We start from the raw sequence: 21,920 nt of genomic DNA on the forward strand, positions 1-21,920 counted from the left end.
CGATGGGCAGGTACAGACACCACACAGAACCACTGTTTGCTTTAACTAAGGTTTATTTCATAGACCTAGATTGGAGCCATCGACAATCGCCAAATCCTGATTTAGTTTACCATAACACCCAATTTGTCATATCTTTGTTTCTCCTTCTCACCTCCCATGATCGAGACCTGCCTCTCTCTATGACAGAAGCAAACCACAATTGAGGGTGCAGGAATCGCGCGGGACAATGGTTAGGAACAGACCCAATTTCAAGCCTTGGGTTCAGGCTGTGCTTTGACTGCCTCAAAGAAACCAAGACGTGTTGATTGATACAGGTTCAGATAAACAAACCACAAAGATGAAATAAACCATGGTTCCGCACGATGTCTGAATCCACCTTTCAGCCTAACTTACTGCACAGAAAACATTTTTTAAAAAACCCATCTTGTTGTACCTTAATGAATAACAGGTTTGTTGTGGCAGATAACACAGCCTAGAATCTGCTTCCTCTAACGTATTTATTAAGTGTTAAGTCTCAGTTGGCAGATGTGTACATATTATACATGAGCAGAGAGACAGAAATTGTAAACCGGGTGTCCAAAAGACAATGAAATGCATGCCCATTAAATTAGGAACATAGGAAGCTGCCATATACTAAGTTGGACCACAGGTCCATCTAGCTCTCAGCTCAGTAAGGTTACTACCTGGCTGTTTTTGTATAGTTGGGATTTTTTTAGGAACATAGGAAGCTGCCATATACTGAGTCAGACCATTGGTCTATCTAGCTCAGTATTGTCTACACAGACTGGCAGCGACTTCTCCAAGGTTGCAGGCAGGAATCTCTCTCAGCCCTTTCTTGGAGATGCTGCCAGGGAGGGAACAACAGTGCTCACATGGAGAGCCAGGTCTCACGATCAGTGTGACTCGGTTTCAGGAGCTGCACAGGGAGAGCGGGCTAAGCACGCTCTCCCCGCACACGAGCGGGGGTGGGGGGGAGCCCTGGGCAACCAGATCGGCCGCCCACACGATTGCTGGCTCTGTGATGGAGAAGGCGGGGGCTGGGGAGCTCGGTGGCCGTGCGGCCCCCAGAAGCTCCAGTATGCCTTGTGCAAGCGCGCAGGGCATACTGGGGAGACCCCTGGAGCCAGGAAGCAGCTTTTCGCTTCCCCTCCGGGGGTCTACTCACAAGTAACCACAGCACAGAGCCGCGCTGTGGCTACTCACAATTGGGAAGCCTGGGTTTGCGGAATGCTTGCTCCTCAAACCTGGGCTTCGGGGAAGACTAAAAAAGCGGGCTAGCTGTAGTTTACACGATCAGGCAAAATCGGGCTAGGCTCCCCTAGCCCAATTTTGCCTGATCGTGAGAATGGCCCCGGGGTCTCCCTTTCAAATGCAACCAGGGTGGACCCTGCTTAGCTAAGGGGACCTACCTGCAGATGCCAGGGAGTGAACCTCAGACCTTCTGCATGTACAGCAGATACTCTACCACTAAGCAGAGGTCCCCTCACATCTCACAGTAGACAGTGTACCCCTCCAAACAGTGTTTCCTCTAACAGGGGTTTCCCACTGTTTTTGACTACAACTTCCACAATCCCCAGTGACAATGGCTTTCACTTGGGGATTCTGGGAGTTGTAGTCAACAACAGCTGGGAATCCCTGTTAGAGGGAAGACTGCATCCCAATGCAAACCAGGACAGACCCTGCCCGGCAAAGGGGACAACTCATGCTTACTACCGCGAGACCACAAGCTTAATCAAGAGAAGCAGAAACAGCAAAGAGTCTTGTGGCACGTTTAAGTCCAGTGCAAGCATGAGAGATGCATCTGAGCAACTGCCTCAATCAGTGGGATCGTTTTTAAGGTGCCACAAGACCCTTTGCTTTGGGCTGGCTTCTCCCTTTGCTGTCCTCCTTCTCCAGCTCTGTCTCTCCTGGATCTCCTTTCGGCTTTCTCTTTTCACCACATCTCACTCTCCCTTCCTCCTGTTCCCCTCCCCTGTTCTTGCAGTGCCTGTAGCAAAGTAGCCAGACATCTCGCGCCCAGCACCATGCTCTGAATACCAATTACTGGCTGCCTGTATCAGACAGGACAGCCAGGTACACACACACACACACACACACACACACACCATCACAACCAGAGCTGCTGTGCCTAGACAGGCACCTTCTTCCCCTCTACCGGAAAACCCTGGCCTAATCCAGTGCACCTCAAAGTTGGGTCCCCAGATACTGCTGAAACAACAAATCCTGTCATCCACAGCCACAATGGCCAAAGGATGATGGGAGTTGTAGCCCCACATCATCTGGATGAGGCTATTTCCTGGTGCTCTGCTGCCTACACACTTCTAAGCCGCTGCCAGTCTGTGTTGACAATACTGAGCTAGATTGACCAATGGTCTGACTCAGTATATGGCAGCTTCCTATGTTCCTAAAAAAATCCCAACTATCCAAAAACGGCCAGGTAGTGTTAGCAGTTCGTTCCCTGTTAACTGAGCAAAGAGGCACCTTTTAAAAGTGGTCATTCTCTTGACTGAGCAGGGGGAGAGCAACTGGCCCTATCCACTCCCAGCACAGCATCCCTCCGGTGGCTTTGGGGACAGGGAACCATTTCATTTATTTATATCTCTGTAAACCGCTTTTGGGAACTTTGGGTTGGAAAGCAGTATATAAATATTCATCGTATTCATATCCGTACACATTCCTCTCGACCAGGAGCAGTTCCTGTGTTCTGGTCCCGATCCCTGGCCCGTGCCTGACCCTATTTTGTGCCTAGGTTGGCCATTTGAGGACGGGAGTTGCTAGAGGGCTCATTATTCAGAGCTCAGCTCCCTTCCTGGGATCTTTAAATTGCGGTCCCTGAATTGGGAGGTGGCTGCCATTCGTCTCTAGTGCGCATGCATATAAATTCACATGCATGAACACTAAGGCACGATGCAATGCACAGCTGGCATTATTTCACATAATGCAGCTGCTGCAAAGATCTACCTGGACTGTTGATAACATAGTGTAGGGCAATGACGTTCTTCGACGATATCTTTGAACCAAAGGACAAACACTCCGTGGCTCTTCAATCAGCAGAGGACAGGTTCATGCAGAGGCAGTGAAGCCTGCAAGCAAAGGCATATGCAAAGGGAAGGGGACTCAGGAGAGATCCTTCTTGTGAAAAGAGGGTTGTCAGAAGCATGTCCTTTTCATCAGTGAAATGCTGGAGGGTGGGTATGACTTCTCCCCTCACCACCCCCGCCATCTCCAGTACTTAGGGAGAAGCTAGATATGATTTTATGAGAACTGGTCAGATCTCACTTGGAATACCCGATTCAGTTCTGGGCCCTGTATTTTGAGGAGGACATTGATACGCTGGAATAGGTTCAGAGGTCGGCCATGATGTTGAGGGGTCTGGAAACCAAGTCCTAAGAAGAATGGCTGAAGGAACTGAGGAGAGCTGGTCTTGTGGTAGCTAGCATGAATTGTCCTCTTTGCTAAGCAGGGTTTGCCCTGGTTTGCATTTGAATGGGAGACTACATGTGTGAACGCTGTAAGACATTCCCCTTAGGGCAGGGGTGGGGAACTTTGGCCCTCCAGCTGTTTTTGAACTACAAATCCCAGCATCTCTTTATTGAGCAGGGGGAGAGTAACTAGCCCTATTCACCCGCAGCACAGTACTTCCAGTGACTGTTGCTGTTGTCTATCTTATGTTTCTTTTTAGACTGTGAGCCCTTTGGGGACAGGGATCCATCTTATTATTTGTTATTTCTCTGTGTAAACGGCCCTGAGCTATTTTTGGAAGGGCGGTATAGAAATCAAATGAATGAATGAATGAATGATACATCACTAAAGGCTCTATGCTCTCTGCTGTCTCTAGGTTCTCTGCTGTAAAAACCAAGCTGTTTACTCTTTAGGTTAATAGTACACTAGAAAATTTTTGTTGATGTACAGTCTGTTATCACAAATTGAAAATGGAACCTCACCAGAATGAAACATGACAAGCTGTGTGTCATGCGGTGCCTTAATGCTCATGCATATGCATGGCAGTGCAAATAAGACGAGATGCACCCAGCCACCCATTCAGAACCTTACCTTCTAGAGTTCCTGGGGACAGAGTTGAATCCTGCTCTAGCAACTCACTTTCTTTCTCCCGAATCTATCTCCCGAAAGCAAAAATTGTCATGTAACCTGATGCAGGAACACCCTACCACCACTGGGGGGCAGGGGTAGGCAGTGCAACAGATGAGGCAGGGTGAGAGGGCCTTGCAACCCAGACTGGGCAACTCCATATAACACTCAGACCACCCACACCAGGAGAACCAGGAGTATCAAGTCAATAGCCCCACCACGACCAAGGACACAATCCTGCCTTCATCCTCTGACTCAGAAGAGAACCTCCAAAACCTGCCAGCTCAAATAGTGTCACCAGAACAAGGTCTCTTTAAACAACAAATAAACAGCATATTGAGCAAGGCCTCTTTAAGCAACAGAACCTTCCCTAGGGAAGTGGGCACCAGTTATAACAGCCAGCAGTTCCAGATGCTTAAGCAGCATTTCTCTTATGTTGGAGAGATGCTGGAACAACATCTCTCTTGTGTTGCAGAGATGCTGGAACAACATCTCTCTTGTGTTGCAGAGATGCTGGAACAACATCTCTCTTATGTTGGAGAGATGCTGGAACAACATTTCCCTTATGGAACACAGCTCTCCTGTGTTCCTCCTGAGAGCTATCTGAAGTCCTGATTCCTTTCCACTCAGAACTATACAAGGTCTGTATCCCTCCCAGACACCTCCCTTGATGGAGATTCCCACTTGGCCTAGAACAGGATAAACGCAGAGACAATTCCCAGAGAGAGGCTCCATAATATAGGGATTGTTCCTGAAAGACAGGGGCAACTGGGGTGGATGAGTGCAGCTACAAAGAAGTTGGAAAAACGAGTCTCCTCTCCTTTGAAAAGCTTGCTCCCTGCTGTGGGTCCTGGCAGTGAGATGACCGAAGCCTGTCAAATAACTTGAGAAACCAGGATGTTTCCGGCGGTAGACAGTGTGATGGTGTCCTGGATCCCAGCAACAGTGGAGCAAAGGAAGATTTCTACAACAACTACTACTACAAATATTTATAAACTGCTTTTCAACAACAACAACAAAACCAACCCAAAGCTGTTTACATAGAGAAATAACAAACAAATGAATAAGATGCCACTCCTATCCCCATGGGGCTTACAATCTAAAAAGAAACATAAGATAGACACTAGCCACAGCCACTGGAGGGATGCTGTGCTGGGGGTGGATAAAGCCAGTTGCTCTCCCCCAGCTAAATAAAAAGAATCATCACTTTTAACAAGTGCCTCTTTGCCCAGTTAACAGGGAGCTTCCGATTTCTCTCTGAAGGCTGAGCCTGTAGGCTGGAAGCTGCTCCCTCGACTGCAGCATGAGACGCTGCAAGTTTGAGTCATACCTGTGTGCATTTTTTCTTTTCACCAGAGTTCTGATCAAGTAGTTGCAATCGGCTTCCTCTCACGACTGGACCGGCTGACGGGTCTATTTAATTCAGCCATTTATGAATAACCACCAACGCTAGTAAACAAACTGTATAGAATGCCAAAAAACGGGCTGTTTAAAAAAACAACAACACATCTACCCTCAACACAAGCACATTCACATGTGCATGTACAAATAAAGCATTTGTGTTATTCCTCTCGGCGAAGCACCTCGTCCATGCCGTCAAAGGCTATCAATTTGCAAACCATACCGCTCCATTTCCTACCCACTCTCTCTTGGGACCCTGCCTTTCGGAAAGAGATTTACCATCACCGGCAGAATGGAAAGCGCAACCCCAGACCTAGCATGCACTGTTTATACGGATCAGGTTTTTTTGGTGGGGAGGACCTCTGCAAGGCAAGGTATGAGCAGAAAAGTTGCCCCCCACTCTGTGCAAGAAGAGATTCCTTCGCCATCAGCATGACTCGAAGGAGGCTGGGGGAGTCAGCTAGACACAGACCTGTGCCAACAAACACAAACAAGCATCTGTCTAGACAGGGAGTCTTTCGCAGAAAGAACAGCATTGATTTAGGATTAGACTCACTTTTCTTGACGCAGTTTCACGGTAGACATTTACATAATTTATTCTGAGCACAGAATTTGTCCTCTCTCATGGCACAGAATTTGGAGATGGCTTTCATCAAAGCAGGGCACGCTCCAAAACAAATAAATAGTGAACCCTTGCTGGAATAAATGTCTCCGAAACACCAGACTTCAAAGCCTTATAGAAAGCAAGATCTATTAGTGGGAAGGGGCTTAGAGAAGCAGCCCCCTCTATCATCACATTAGGAAGTGTCCTTGTAGAAAGGAGCTCATAGAGCAGGCTGGCTCCTAAGAATTCCTTAAAACATCCTTCATTTTAAACCAATTCAAAAGTGGTACAGTCCCACCCCATTGGCAAAAGTGGTACAGTCCCACCCTTATTGACAGAGAGGGCTGTCAATAAGAAATTAACCTCCCTGGAGGTCTTTACTGCCAGGGTAGAGTTGCCAATTGATCAGCAATGTGTACTATGTGCATTGCAGGAGGACACATCACCCTAGCAGTACCAATCATGCACAACGAGATTGTTCCAGGACCTTGGGATGATGATTTGAGAAGATGTGCCTGCTCTCAGCTCAGTAAGGTTACTACCTGGCTGTTTGGGGTTGGTTGGTTTTTTTAGGGACATAGGAAGCTGGCTGCCATATACTGAGTTAGACTACTGGTCTATCTAGCTCACTATTGTCTTCACGGACAGGCAGCGGCTTCTCCAAGGTTGCAGGCAGGAATCTCTCTCAGCCCTATCTTGGAGATGTCTGCGAGGAAACTTGGAACCTAGATGCTCTTCCCAGAGTGGCTCCATCCCCTAAGGGGAAGATCTTACAGTGCTCACATGTAGTCTCCCTTTCAAACGCAACCAGGACGGACTCTGCTTAGCTAAGGGGACAAGTTATGCCTCCTACCACAAGACCAGCCTGCTTGGTTTTTCCAGTGCAGGAGCCAGCAAAGGCAACAACAAAAAGCAGGATTTGGTCACTATAGGTCCACTTGAAGCTGCTTAATACTGAGTCAGGGTTTGGGGCCATCTAGCTTACTACTGTCTACTCTGACCGGCAGCAGTTCTCCAGGGCTTCAGGCAGGTGTCTTTAGTTCGGCCCTTTCTGAAGATGCCAGGCATTGAATGGGGGAGCTTCTGTATGCAAAGCAGGTGCTCTGCCACTGAGGCATGACCCCCTCCCCATCCCCAAATGCAAATTCATCTTAAAGAGGTAGGGCTGGAGCTCTGCGGGAGAGCTCAGGAGGAGGGGCCATAGCTGAGTGGCAGCGTCCCTGAGCCTTGCAAGTGCATGCCTTGACTCCAGTGGCTGTAGCTGGACATCAGAACCCCTACGACCCTCTGCGACTCTCTCCCATTGGCACCTCTGGCTGGGATGACGAGGGCCTAGCAAAGCAGATGGCAGACCCCACACTGGCAGCCGGGCACAGAGGAGCTGCCTATGCTCACGGTGACAGACTGCTCTATGGTCTCGTTTTTAATTGGGAAAGTATCTGGCTGCGTTACTGCTGTTTCATTGCAGATGGGCTATGTTTTTTATTGTGATATGTGTCTTACCCATCGTTTTCAGATTCTGGCTCCTTTTCCTTTGTTTTGTGTACATACAAAGACGGGAAGCTTTCTTATACCAAGTGAGGCCATTGGTCTATCCAGCTCAGGGTAGTCTACACAGACTGGAAGCAACTCTCCATCATTTCCAGCGTGGTGTAGTGGTTACAGTGCTGGACTAGGACCGGGAAGACTCGAGTTCAAATCCCCATTCAGCCATGATACTAGCTGGGTGACTCTGGGCCAGTCACTTCTCTCTCAGCCAAACCTACTTCACAGGGTTGTTGTGAGGAGAAATCATACATGCAATGATTTCGGGCCGGGCACATCTTTGGCATGCAGAAAATCCATAAGTCAAAACCTGGGAATGGAATCTCCAGGCTGAGAAAGACTCTTGCCTGAGAGATGCTACCAGTCAGTGTGGAGAACAGAAATGTGCACGGAACAGGCACCTGCCAGTCCGAAGGCGGGGGGGGGGATTACTTTAAGGGCAGAGGAGGGTGCTCCTACCCCTCCCACCGCATTTCCCCCACCGGCACTGCGTATTCAAACGGTCTGGCAGGGCAGCATCATCCCTCCCTGCTGTCCCATTGCTTCCTCAGACCAAAAGTGACCAGAAGTTCCCGGTGCGCATGCACATGTATGTGTGCATGCGTGCGGCATGCGATTGCATGTATGATGTGTGCACGTGCACCAGGAATTCTAGTCACTTCCGGTTCAAGGAAGCAACAGGGCGGCAGGGAGGGATACTGCCGCCCCACCGGACCATTTGAATACGCAGCACCAGTGGAGGAAACGTGGTGGGAGGAGGAAGAGCATTCTCCCCCATCCTCAAAGTTATCCACCACCACCACCCACCTCTGAACCCGCTTGAATGTCCACGGATCTGGTTCGGTGCTCCTAGAATGGCTCGCCAAATGGTTCCATGGACATCCCTAGTGGACAATACTGAGAAAGGTGAACCAATGGTCTGACTCAGTAGAAGGCAGTTTCATATATTCAAAGGAGGTATCACAGCACATTTTGTGTCCCACTTTGAAAACAAACGTGGGAATTATGTTGGTATTAAATCTTTGGAACAAAACTCTGCCTTGTTCATGCATGTCAAGTTTGTTTCCAATATCATCTCTGTGTCGAAAGGAGTTATTGTATAACACGCACACAAGATACAAAACTGGTGAGTTAAACCATAGAGCTCACTTTGCACAACCAACCCATCACCAGTCAAAGTAGAATCTCAGGTTTTTCTGGCACAGGAGTCCAATTCTGTCCTGTGTGGCAAAACAGCATGTTGAGTAGGTTTATCATATTTAAAAACCCAGATTATTTTGGAACTGTCACATTTTCAAAAAAGCGAGGGGAGAGAGATTATCTAGGGTCCTGGATGGGGAGGGAGAAAGTGTTGTTTATGTAAAGGACTGGTTCACCCGACCATTTCTATGCCAGTTCAAAGAAAATCTGAGATCCCCATGGCGCATGCTCTCCTACAGAGCATACTGTGAGAACTCTGGATTTTTCAGCAATCCCAGATAGTAGCCTCAACTGACCAACATTTCGCTGACACTGACAAGCCAACTTCTGAACCTAGATTACGGATCTCAATACACACAAGGCAGGGATCTTGGATGTTCATTTAACTAACCCGGGCATGATTTTATGAACCAGTCTTAAAACCCCCATCCAAACAAACAATGTCTGGCAGTTTCGGTACTTTGATCTTCCTCTGACTGTACTCCTAAAGGTTAGTTCTGGCCTCATGTTCTGAATGAAATGGCAGCAGTCTTTTACTGTGGGTGAGAAAACTGAAAACACGCCGGAGGAAAACAGCAAACGTCAAACTACAACCATTGTAGTATGACAGAACTGTCTAATGCAGACATCACCAAAGCCCCCGAACAACAACGCGCAAGGAATATTCCTGCAAAGGCAGATAATAAGGAGAAGCTGATTCCTCACACGGCCACATCACGACACCCTTCCTCGTACTCTACACATATCAGCCCCACAACTCCGTTTTCAATTTTTCAAGCAAGCGCCTCTACCCGGCACAATGGGCGGACAATGTGGCCCATAAACACGCACATACGGTTGATGACGTCAGGTAATCGGATGTTCTTTCACCATGGCAACCCTGTCTCTTTGCGCCTGTCAGCCTATCCTAACAAGCCGCCTGGTTGCAGCCTTTGGCTTCCCAGGATGCAATGCAGCAAAACACTTGACCGGGGCATAGGATGGGGTGACACCCTGCTCACAAGGGGGCGTGGCCACCCGCAGAAAGACGGGAGAGGCCCGGCTGCCCACTGCACTCGGTGTCTCGTTCCCGTGTCAGTGCGGTTTGGGGCGGATGTGTTCTTTCTCTTCCTGACCAAACGCCAATGGCGTGCAAACGAAGCCCAGTACAGCACGCCAGGTGTGGGCGACGGATGAGCAGAGACGAACGAGTGACTCTGGCAGCCCCCAAAGGTGTGAGGTGAAGGTGGGGGGAAGCCATTGGTGTCCACCGGAAGTGCTCAGGGCTGCGGTGGCTGGAGGACACTCGTCTTCCTGTGCTCAATGGTGGCCACACACCTACGCTTGACCAGCGTGCTGGGGTTGAATAGGGACAGTTCCTCTCCCCGGTTAAATATAAGAGAACCAGCACTTTAAAAGGTGCCTCTGTGTCCACTTAGCAGGGGTTATATTGTGAGGGATTTATATCCTGATGGCTCCCTTTTCCAAAGGGGCTCCTAATCTTTTTTTTAAAAAAAAACATATACACACAAGGGAGGCATCAGCAATGGCCACTGGGAGGGATGCTGTGCTGAGGCTGAATAGGGACAGTTGCTCTCCCCTCGATGAGAGCCACCACTTTAATCAGTGGGCTCCCAATAACCACACACACACACACACACACACACACACACACACACACACACACACACACACACCAGCAACAGCCATTGGAAGGGATGCTCTTCTAGACTGAATAGGGGCAGTTACTCTCCCTCTTCTAAATATAAGAGAGTCAGTGAGGTCATTCACACAATCAAAAACTGTGTCCTGCTTTGGGAGCTGTCTGTTCTCCCAATTTTTGGTTGTGTCAAAGCAAGGCAGGCGAAAAACATGGGTAGAAGTGATTGTGTGGAAGCAAGGTAGGAAGAATAGCTACCCAGGTTTTCCTCCTCCCTGGCTTCCACACAGTCACTTCTACACAGGTTTTCCTCCTACCTTGCTTCCACACAACCGAAAACCGGGAGCATACAGACCTCCCAAACCCGGGTAGAGCACAGTTTTTGATTGTGTGAATGGCCTCACTGCCAACATAGTCCCGAAAGCACAGGAATCTCTTGCCAGTTTGGGAGAAGGTTGCAAGCAACCAGTCAGAGCAGTGTAAACCACCTTGAGCCATTTTTGGAAGGGCGGTATAGAAATCGAATCAATAATAATAATTATTTTAAAAAAAAAATCCCTGTGTCTCTGGCCTGCCTGTGTCAGTGGGAGTCAAAGACTTTGTTCTCAGCAACAGCAGATGAGGTGGGAATACACATATTCCCCACAAACAGAAAGCTAGTCCATCAGGGTCAAGGCTAGGGATGAACGCTTCTCCTTCACAGGGTAGTCTTCTATGGGTGAGGAATTTTTCCTATGAAGGAGAATTCAATTATGGTGAGTCCCAACTTGTGGTCTCACACGACACAGCCCAGAAACTGGTCCCCTTCCTCTTCCACTATTTGTCAGTAAAGGGGTTCCCAATCTTGGGTCCCCAGATGTTGATCCCATCACTCCCAGCCACAATGGTCCTTCAACATCTGGGGAGGCAACACTGGAAAGCCTAGTGTTAGAAGCAGGCTAAAGAATAGGGACTTATTGGGTCACATTGTAATTTACTTTATCTTTTTTCCCCTTTATACTTTGTATTCAATTTTCACAACACAAAAGAACAAACACAAATAATACAAACACACAGAATAAAGACTTCCATCTCATCAATGGAACAAGTGTTAACAATAACCGGATCTTGCCTATAGATTAAACATTCTCTCCCCAGTCGTTCATATAGAAAACAACTTTGGGGTGTTTTTGAAACATTTGTTGTTAGCCCTCAAAAGCCTGACAGAAATCCATTTTGTGATATATTTTTAGATAGACAAGAAGAGGGTTCCATTCTTTTTTAAATTCTTCAAATTTATTTCTTCGTAGTGATGTTAATTTCGCCATTTCTGCCAATTCTAGTACTTTAAGAATCCAATCCTCTTTAGACGGGCATTGACTGTCTTTCCATTTGCGCGCAAATGTCAGTCTTGCTGCCGCTGTTAAGTACATGAAGAGGGTCCAATATTTCCTCAGGAGAGCATTGTTATCAATACCTAATAGTATTGATTCTGGATTCTTGGGAAAAGTCGTTTTAAATATATTTTTTAAGCTTGTTATATATTAAGTCCCAATAACCTCTCGATTTATTGCATGTCCCATAAATGTAAATAGGAACCCTCTTCTTTCTTACATTTCCAACATTTATTTGACATATTCTTGTAGATTACGGCCAGCTTTTTGGGCGTAAGATGCCATCTGTACATCATTTTCAAAATATTTTCCTTTAAATTAGAGCAAGCAGTAAATCTTATATCTTTTATCCAAAGTTTTCCCCATGTTTCCAAGTCAATGTTATAACCAAGGTCCTGGGCCCATTTAATCATTGAGGTTTTTACTACCTCCGTTTTTGTGTCTTCCAATGGTAATAGGCCATACATCCTGGATATGAGTTTTTCTTCCTTATCGCACAACTGTAGTTCGAATTCTGACTTTAGTTGGTTAAGACCCTTTTTACAGTCTTGTTTAAATAAAGCATTAATTTGATGGTATTGGAACCAAGAGATATTCCAATCCTGGATATGTTCTAACTTTTTCAGTTCGTATTTTACACCTTGAAGGACAAGCAATTGTCGATACGTGGGCCAGGATTGTTGCATATTTTTCTGTTTTCTAGATATAACTTCCAGTGGGGATACCCAAAGTGGGATTTTTGCTTCTAACAAAAATTTGTTTTTCATCCATACCATATATAGACTTTTTCTAACATAATGATTTAGAAATTCTTTATTTACTTTTACCTTGTCATAAAATAAATATGCATGCCACCCGAATCTTAAATCAAATCCTTCCAAATCCAACAATCTTGGATTTTTTAATGTAATCCATTCTTTTATCCAGGTTAGGCATATCGCTTCGAAATATAACTTAAAGTTTGGTAGTACAAATCCTCCTCTCTTCCTATCATCTGTTCGGTTTTTAAAGTTTATCCTTGGTTTTTTGCCTTGTCAGACAAAATTCCTTACATCTTTGTGCCATTGGATGAAAATTGACATTGAATTTATTATTGGTACTGTCTGGAAGAGATATAACATTTTGGGAAGAACATTCATTTTAATAACAGAAATTCTTCCACTTAGTGATAAATTCAGTCTATTCCATCTGCTCAAGTCCGTCTTTATTTCTTTCCAAATTTTGATATAATTATTTTGAAACAATAATGCATTGTTTGTGGTTAAGCGTCACTCCTAAATAATTTACCTTTTTTTCCACTTTAAAACTGGATCTCAGAGCAAATCTTTCAATGTCTTCTTTGTTCATGTTTTTAGTTAATACCTTTGTCTTGTCTTTATTTATATAGAACCTTTATCTTTTAATTAAATATTTATCCGCTGCTTTTTCCACTCTGGAAAGCCTTCAAAGTGGCAGACAATTTTTTAAAAACCACACACACTATAAAAAGAATGAGAGCAATAAGCCAAGATAAAATTAGACCCTATTACAGAGGCAGCAAAAAGACATTATACAGCAGCTAAATTAAAAAGTCCTGCCTTGATCAAACTCCAGGTGGAATAAGGTTTTCCACTGGAAAACTGGCAGCATGGAAGCCAAGCAGGCCTCCTAGTGGCAGGGAGTTCCACAGCTCCGGTGCCACTGTCAAAAAGACGGTGGCCCATTGCCAGTCACACAAGCAACAAAGGCCTCTGTTGATGATCTTAATGCTCCTTATGGTCTACTATCTCAGCTTCAGATCTGAGAGGGTTGGTACAGCTTACATACTTAGCCCTTACTGGAGGAGAGGCATCTTTCTCTCTCCCCACCGCCCCACAATCTGCCCTGCCTTTTCCTCCAGAGAAGTGTGACTTTTCCTAACCATGAACAAGCCTTACTAAAAACCGGGGCAGAGGGGAAATAGCACGGTGGCGGAAAGCACTCCCTGGCAGATAGCAGACTGTCCTTCTGACAGTGCATGCATCAATCAGCTATAGCATGAGAAGCCCAAAAATTATCCACCGAAAAGGCATTAAATGAAGCCATAGAAGGCAGGGGGACAATCCCGGCAAAGAAAGAAAATGCGTAAAAACAGACATTGTGTCTGGAAATTGTTATTAATAATTTTACAATTGCCAGATCCCTACAGAGGTGAAAGAAGTACAGAATATGTTGCCTCTGTTAATTTTATATGCAGCAGTACACGTGACAGGGACCTTAGTGGACCACAAGTTGATCATGAGCCAGCAGTGTGATGCAGCAGATGGAAAAGCGAATACAGTCTTAGGCTGCATTAACAGGGGCACACAGTTCAGATCAAGAGAAGTAATCATTTCGCTCTATTCTGTGCTAGTCAGAACTCACTTACAATACAGTGTCTGGTTATGGGCCCCACATTTTAAGAAGGACACTGATAAACTGGAATGGGGCCAGAGTAGGGTAACCAAGATGGTGAGGAGTCTGGAAATCAAGTCCCATGAGGGATGGCTGAAGGAGTTGGGTATGCTTAGCCCGGAGAAGAGAAGACTATGGAGAGAGATGACAGCCATCTTCAACTATCTGAAGGCCCGCCACAGTCCTGGGCAGGACTAGAACCAGCAGATTGAAATGGGAAGGAAGCAGATTCAGGCTAGGCATTCTGAAGAATTTCCTAATGTTATGAGCTGTTGGCAGTGGAACAGTCTGCCTCATGAAGAGTTGGCCTTGTGGCAGCAAGCATGACTTGTCCCCTTTGCTAAGCAGGCTCCATCCTGGTTTGAATTTGAATAGGAGACATGTGTGAGCAGTGTAAGATATTCCACTCAAGAGGATGGGGAAGAGTATCAGAATGCTCTTCCTCTTGGAGAGGAGAACTGGTCTTGTGGTAACAAGCATGACTTGTCCCCCTAGCTAAGCAGGGTCTGCCTTGGTTGTATATGAATGGGAGATTTGATGTGTGAGCACTGGAAGATATTCCCCTCAGGGGATGAAGCCGCTCTGGGAAGAGTAGAAGGTTCCAAGTTCCCTCCCTGGCAGCATCTCCAAGAAAGGGCTGAGAGAGATTCCTGCCTGCAACCTTGGAGAAGCCGCTGCCAGTCTGTGAAGACAATACTGGCTAGATAGACCAATGGTCTGACTCAGTATATGGCAGTTTCCTATGTTCCTATGCTTGCATGCAGAAGGTTCCAAGTTCCCTCCAAGATAGGGCTGAGAGAGACTCCTGCCTGTTACCTTCCTACGTCCTTAAGCTGCTGCCAGTCTGTGCAGACAATACTGAGCTAGACAGACCAATGGTCTGACTCAGTATACGGCCGCTTCCTATATCCTTATGTCCTTCACTGGAGGTTTTCAAACAGAGGCTGGATAGCCACGTGTCAGGGCTGCTGTAGCACTTCCCTGCACGAAGCAGAGGGCTAGACGACCTCGAAGGTCCCATCCAACTTTTACGTCCTGCAATTCTACTGTGGGCAGCAATCCTCGGGTGGGCACTGCATTTGTGGCTCGTTAATGTGAGGACGATTTAACTGTTACGGCGGCCGCTTGGGCCTTTCATTCGCCACTGAAACAGCCCCTCGGCTCAATCGCAGCTCCAGTCCCATCAAATCCTATGCAAATACCTTGTGAAGTGTAAAGCCGTCTGCTCGGCCCTCTTCGCACAGAAGCTTAAGGGGACGAAATATACAACACCCTAACACGCACCATTTAAATATTATTACTGAGCATAACTTCCATGCCTTTGCTTTATATCCGCTATATCTGGGGAAGCACAAACATTTTGACTTGATTTATAGAAGCTCAACGTGCCAAAGCCTGAGAAGCCACAGCCTGATACCTATCTGGACCAGACTTAAAACAAAGCGATTGGCAAACACCGCTCACATCCGATCCCATTAAAAAGTGGCTTCCGACACTGGAAATGGAGGCCGTTTAACCTTGAGGGGCTGCGGCCAGCGCATTTCCACCACTAGCCGGCCGCCTGTTATCACCCCATCGAGGTTTCAAAACAGCTTCTGCTGAGGACATAATCGCATGCAGCAGGTCCCCGGTCAAATCTGTGGGCCATTTGCAAATGACCCCAAGAAGACAGGAAGCTGTCAGGAGCACTGGAGAATCAAAGAAGCTTTACCAAGTCTAGAGGCTGATGTCTCCCTTCAACAGCCACAGGGGTCCTTTCGGTCAGAAGGAGGAACTTCAGTCCTTCCGCCAGGAGGCCCTGCTTCTGCTCTGACGGGTTGCTTGCAACCTTCTCCCAAACTGGCAAGAGACTCCTGTGCTTTCGGGACTATGTTGGCAGTGAGGCCATTCACACAATCAAAAACTGTGCTCTACCCGGGTTTGGGAGGTCTGTGTGCTCCCGGGTTTCGGTTGTGTGGAAGCAAGGTAGGAGGAAAACCTGGGTAGAAGTGACTGTGTGGAAGCCAGGGAGGAGGAAAACCTGGATAGCTATTCTTCCTACCTTGCTTCCACACAATCACTTCTACCCAGATTTTTTGCCTGCCTTGCTTTGACACAACTGAAAATTGGGAGAACAGACAGCTCCCAAAGCAGGACACAGTTTTTGATTGTGTGAATGACCTCACTGACTCTCTTATATTTAGAAGAGGGAGAGTAACTGCCCCTATTCAGTCTAGAAGAGCATCCCTTCCAATGGCTGTGGCTGTTGCTGTTGCTGTTGCTGTGTGTGTGTGTGTGTGTGTGTGTGTGTGTGTGTGTGTGTGTGGTTATTGGGAGCCCACTGATTAAAGTGGTGGCTCTCATCGAGGGGAGAGCAACTGTCCCTATTCAGCCTCAGCACAGCATCCCTCCCAGTGGCCACTGCTGATGCCTCCCTTGTGTGTATATTTAAAAAAAAAAAGATTAGGAGCCCCTTTGGAACAGGGAGCCATCAGGATATAAATCCCTCACAATATAACCCCTGCTAAGTGGACACAGAGGCACCTTTTAAAGTGCTGGTTCTCTTATATTTAACCGGGGAGAGGAACTGTCCCTATTCAACCCCGGCACAGCATCCCTCCCAATAGCCATTGCTGATGTCTCCCTTGAGCTTCGTCGTAGATTGTGAGCCCTTTGGGGACAGCAAACTATCTTCTTATACCTTTCGCTAAGTATACTGCTTTGAGAACTTTCTTTTGAGGAAAAGTGGCATATCAATGTTTTTTTGGCTGATCCGATGCATAGGAAGGGCAGTATCTGAATCCAATAGATAGACAGTGTGACGGAGACAGAAGACTACGCCCTGGGGTTCCCGCGGACTCGTAAGGCAGCCCCGATGCTGTTCAGAAGCAGCTGCTGTGCAAGCAGCACCACTACAGTTTCTCCCATTTATTATTATTTTTATTGTTTTGTGAATTCGTTTGTGAATTCATGGCAGAGCCAAGGTTTGAAGCAGGGCAGCTCTGACTGGTAGCTCAGTCTCTCAATCGCTATGCTACAACACCTCTCTCTTGTCAACACTGACTGGCAGCGGCTTTTCCGAGGTTTCAGGCAGGAGTCTTTCCCAGTCCTGCCTAGAGATGCCAGGGATTGAACCTGGGACCTTCTGCATGCAAAGCAGATGCTCTTCCACTGAGCTACAGCTCTTCCCCAGTAGTTTGTTTATCTACCAAACTGCCTTATACGGAGTCAGAGCATTGGTCCATCTAGCTTGGTACTGTCTACCCCAGTGGTCCCCAACCTGGGTTCCTCCAGATGTTGCTGAACTACAACTCCCAGCATCCCCAGCCATAATATATTGTAGCTGGGGATGCTGGGAGTTGTAGTTCAGCAACATCTGGAGGAACCCAGGTTGGGGACCACTGGTCTACCCTGACTGGCAGCAGCTCTTTGAGCTTTCAGGCAGGAGTCTTTCCCAGCCCTACCTAGAGATGCTGCCAGGGAGTTATTTGCACTTGGTTTCAGGCTTTGGGGCAAATGTTGTGCGAAGTCACTTTGAAGTACACTCATGGCATTGAGGGAAGCAGCCCCTCCCTTCTGCTCTCTTGTTTTGAAACAAGTCCACATGGCATGCTCTGTGTTTTCCTTCTAGCCAATGGGAGTTGGGGGGAGAGATTGCTCCCTGCAGAGATAAATCTGCATTTCTGAAGAGAGCATGCCTCTTATTATGCTGATGACGCATCAGTGCCTCTCCCATTTGCTCGGCGTTTTCAGAAAATGTCCCTTAAAACTAGCATTTTTAAAACCTGGACATACGTCGAAATAAGCTAGAATTCGCATCACAAAGCCCAGTTTGTGTGTGGAGTGAGTCCAAGGATCCCGAAGGGACTTCGGGGTAAGTTTGGCTGTGGTGTGTGAACGCACACACTCTCTTCTGGAGATCCGGGACAGAAGCCCTGTGTGTAAAGCCTCCAGGGATCGAAGCCAGGACCTTCGACATGCAGAGTAGACGCTTTGCTCCTGAGCGACACACATTCTGGAAGCATCGTCAGCTCCCTTCGCTTGGACCTTACTTTGCAGGGCTGGGCTTAAGCCAACAGAGAGCTTCAACACTGCGCAGGTGGTCAAAGATCAGGAACCCCGCCGGCCGGCTGAGAGGAGAAACCAGCTGCGTCAGGCAGGAATGCGAGTGCTCAGGCCTCAGAGCCCTCTGCAGGACTCTCAGGAAATAAAGATGCTCTGGCAGGCATTAATAGGCCACACAAGTGTAATTACGGGAGTCTGGGCATCAATTCTTTTGTGGTGAGAAGGGAGAGATTGCTGCCCTATAATTGCTTCTTGTTTCTGATATGCAACCCTCTTTCTGAACTTTTTGCAGTTCATCCTCCGCTGCCTCCTCCTCGTCTAGGGTGGGATCCTCAGCCTTGGGCCAACTCCCATTGTCCCCAGCCACACTGGCCTTTGTGGCTGGGGGTGATGGGAGTTGTAGTCGAACAACATCTGAGGACCCTCGTTTGAGATCCCTTGATCTGGGTACTCCAGACTTCCCTAAGCAGAAGATCGGCTGCAACGGTCCAACTATGTCTTCTCCCAGACTTGATCTTGGATCCTAGTAGCCCTGACACTTTGAGGCTGTTCTCACGGGCAGGCAGAACCAAGCGAATGGATCCAAGCCCGGTCTTGTCCGCGTGTGAGAACTGAAGGGATCGTGCCCAATCCCAGCAGCAGCTTAGCGGCACTCCCCCCCCCAAAGCCAGCCACCCTCTTAAACAGGGTTAGAGGAGCTGGTGTTCCCTTCACCCTGGTCTTCTGATTGTTCGGCAGCCCCAGCTGGGAGACTGCGGGGCTCCTGGCCGGCATCGGGGAAATCCCCATAATGCACTGTGCCTTTGCATGGTGCATTATGGGAGTTCTGGAGTGGGTGGGGCAACGTGTCCTGCCCCCGACGTGGCCCTCCGCGCTGCCAGAGAAGGCAGCTGCAGCACGTTTGGGCGCACGCTCTCTGTGCCCAGACCAGAGGCAATCATCGTCTTTGCGGAGGTCAGCTTTTCAAGCCTCCCTCGAGCCCTTTCTCTCCGATCCGTGAGGAAGGGCTCCTTGATCGTTCAAGCTCTTTTACTGGGTCTGAGCAGACTTTTTTTTAACAAGCCATTTTACTTTGGCTGGCAAATCTGTACTTGCCCACCCTGGCTCTTCCGGGCAAAGGGGGCCATCAATTCAGAGAAACGCAGAGTGCTGCAGTCTGCAGACGTCTGCTGCCTGGCTACGGCTCAGCACCCCTTGCACATGGCCTCATGCTGGTGCTGACCAAAGATGCCCGAAGAATGTCGATGGGGACAAGGAATGCCTGATCCTTGGTCCTGCCGAATATCATTCAGAGAAGCCCTGTTTGGACATGATGTTGTGCAGTGTCTGTACGCAGGTCCCTGTATTTGTGCGAATGGCTGTTTTGGTGAACCCAGTTAACTGTGCAGGGTGCTTTCCAGATTAGCCACTCAAAGAGCCGGGTCTCACAATCAGTGAGATCCAGTTTGCGAAGTTGAGCAGGGAGAGCAGGCTGCCTGCTCTCCCCACACACGAGCAAGCGGGACCCTGGGTGGCTGGACTGGCTGCCCACACGATTGCCGGCTCCGTGACGGAGCCGGTGTGGGCTGGGGAGTTCGAGGGCTGCGTGGCCCCCGGAAGCTCCAGTATGCCCTGCGCCAGCATGCAGGGCATACTGGAGAGACCCCCGGAGCCAGGAGGCGGCTTTTCGCCTCCCCTCCGGGGATCTCCTCAGGAGTAGGCATGGCACGGAGCCACACCGTGGCTACTCACGATCTTGAAAAACAGATTTGCGGAGCGCTCGCTCTGCAAACCCGGTTTTAGGGCGAGGGTACTTGAGCGGGTTACCCGCTCTAGAACCACCAGGCTTGCAGCCGAGCCCGGTGGTTCTCACCATTACAGAAAATCGGGCTAGCGGAGGCTAGCCCGATTTTCTGCAATTGTGAGAATAGCCTCAAAAGCAGCTAAATGCAAATTGCATTCAAAATGTAAAACCTTCAGGGGGAGCAGTCTTGTGAAAACTTACAACCCCCCCAAAACAGCAACTTCCTCACGCCGGATATATGATGTCCTAGTTCTATACTGCAGCGATTAAATCCGAAACAAGGCATCGGAAATGTGAACGGCAGCCTCCTGCTGTCCGCCTAGGGACTGTGGTGTCACAACGCAGGAAGTGTGGAAGCACACTTCCGAGATACGCCATGACCCCGTTGCAGGGTCTAATCTGGAATGAGCCCAGCTCTGCCTGACAAATAACCAGCTTGAAGGCAGCAGGGCTCTCAGGCAGGGTGGGAGAGAGGGGAGCAACCCAAGCAGCCTCCTTTGGTGCTCCCCAGGATCATTAGGATAAGCCACTACTGGAACCAAGTGACAGGTTTCCTGGCATGCACAATACCAACAGGAAGTTTACTGCTGTAACCGTTACTACGACGACAACTACATTTATATGCTACTTTTCAACAAAGTAAAGTGTGCCATCAAGTCGGTGTTGACTCCTGGCGCCCACAGAGCCCTGTGGTTGTCTTTGGTAGAATACAGGAGGGGTTTGCCATTGCCTCCTCCTGCACAGTATGAGATGATGCCTTTTTTTAAAAAATGGCCACTGAAAACAAAATGGCCACTGCACATGCTCAAATGGCCTCTGCGAGGCCTGGCATGTCCTAGGGCCTCACAGAGGCCATTTGAGCATGTGCAGTGGCCATTTTGTTTTTAGTGGCCATTTTTTTTAAAAAAAAAAATTAATTTTAAGAATTTGCGCCCCCCCTTCAAGTGGCACCCAGGGCACATGCCCTGCCTGCCCTACCCTAGATACGCCCCTGGGCCTAGTGTTATCCACCTGCTAAGTGAACAAAAAAGCACCTTTTAATAGGGTGATTCTCTCATATTTAGCAGGGAGGTTGCTGCTGGTGTCCACCTTATGTTTCTTTTTAGATGGTGAGCCTCTCTGGGCAAATGCTTTGAGATGTTGTTGCTGTTTTGTTTTATTGTTTATTGTGTATATGCTTTTATCTTTAATAGCTTTGTACTATGTTTAATATTGAAATTTAATATTTGTATTGTTTTAACTGTTTAATATATTTGTATTGTTTTAAAGAGATTGTCAACTGCCTTGGGATTATTTTATTGAAAGACTATAAACAAATCTGAAAATCAAGCAAGCAAGCAGAGTGGTATATAAATACCACTTTCATAGGAACATAGAAAACTGCCATATACTGAGTCAAACCATTGGTCCATCTAGCTCAGTATTGTCTACACAGACTGGCAGCGGCTTCTCCAAAGTTGCAAGCAGGAGTCTCTCTCAACCCTATCTGGGAGATGCTCCCAGGGAGGAAACTTGGAAGCTCAGATGCTCCTCCCAGAGCGACCCCATTCCCTAAGGGGAATACCTTAAAGTGCTCATATGTAGTCTCCCATTCAAATGCAAACCAGGGCAGACCCTGCTTAGCAAAGGGGAAAATGCATGCTTGCTACCACAAGACCCGCTCTCCTCCTTTTGGGTATATAATCCATGGGTTATACTTTTGTTTTGTTTTGTTCTTTTGTTTCCCACAAGAGGGGGTGCAGGAAACTAAGTCAGTGAGGGTTATGCAGAAATATTTTTATATGCTTTTTCCCTGGCAGGGCAGGCAATACAGGACTCTTAAAAAAAAAA

General features: G+C 47.7%; 1 protein-coding gene and 1 non-coding gene across 18 annotated transcripts in view; both read right to left on the bottom strand.

The window, feature by feature from the left end:
• CELF6 (CUGBP Elav-like family member 6) overlaps positions 1 to 21,920 on the bottom strand; it is a 243,916-nt gene that overhangs the window by 114,599 nt on the left and 107,397 nt on the right. The window lies entirely within an intron of this gene.
• TRNAA-UGC (transfer RNA alanine (anticodon UGC)) lies at positions 17,357 to 17,428 on the bottom strand. The gene has a single exon. It is a non-coding gene; the product is annotated as a tRNA-Ala (tRNA).

The sequence above is a fragment of the Hemicordylus capensis genome, chromosome 10 (genome assembly GCF_027244095.1).
Source record: "Hemicordylus capensis ecotype Gifberg chromosome 10, rHemCap1.1.pri, whole genome shotgun sequence".
NCBI classification, from domain to species: domain Eukaryota; kingdom Metazoa; phylum Chordata; class Lepidosauria; order Squamata; family Cordylidae; genus Hemicordylus; species Hemicordylus capensis.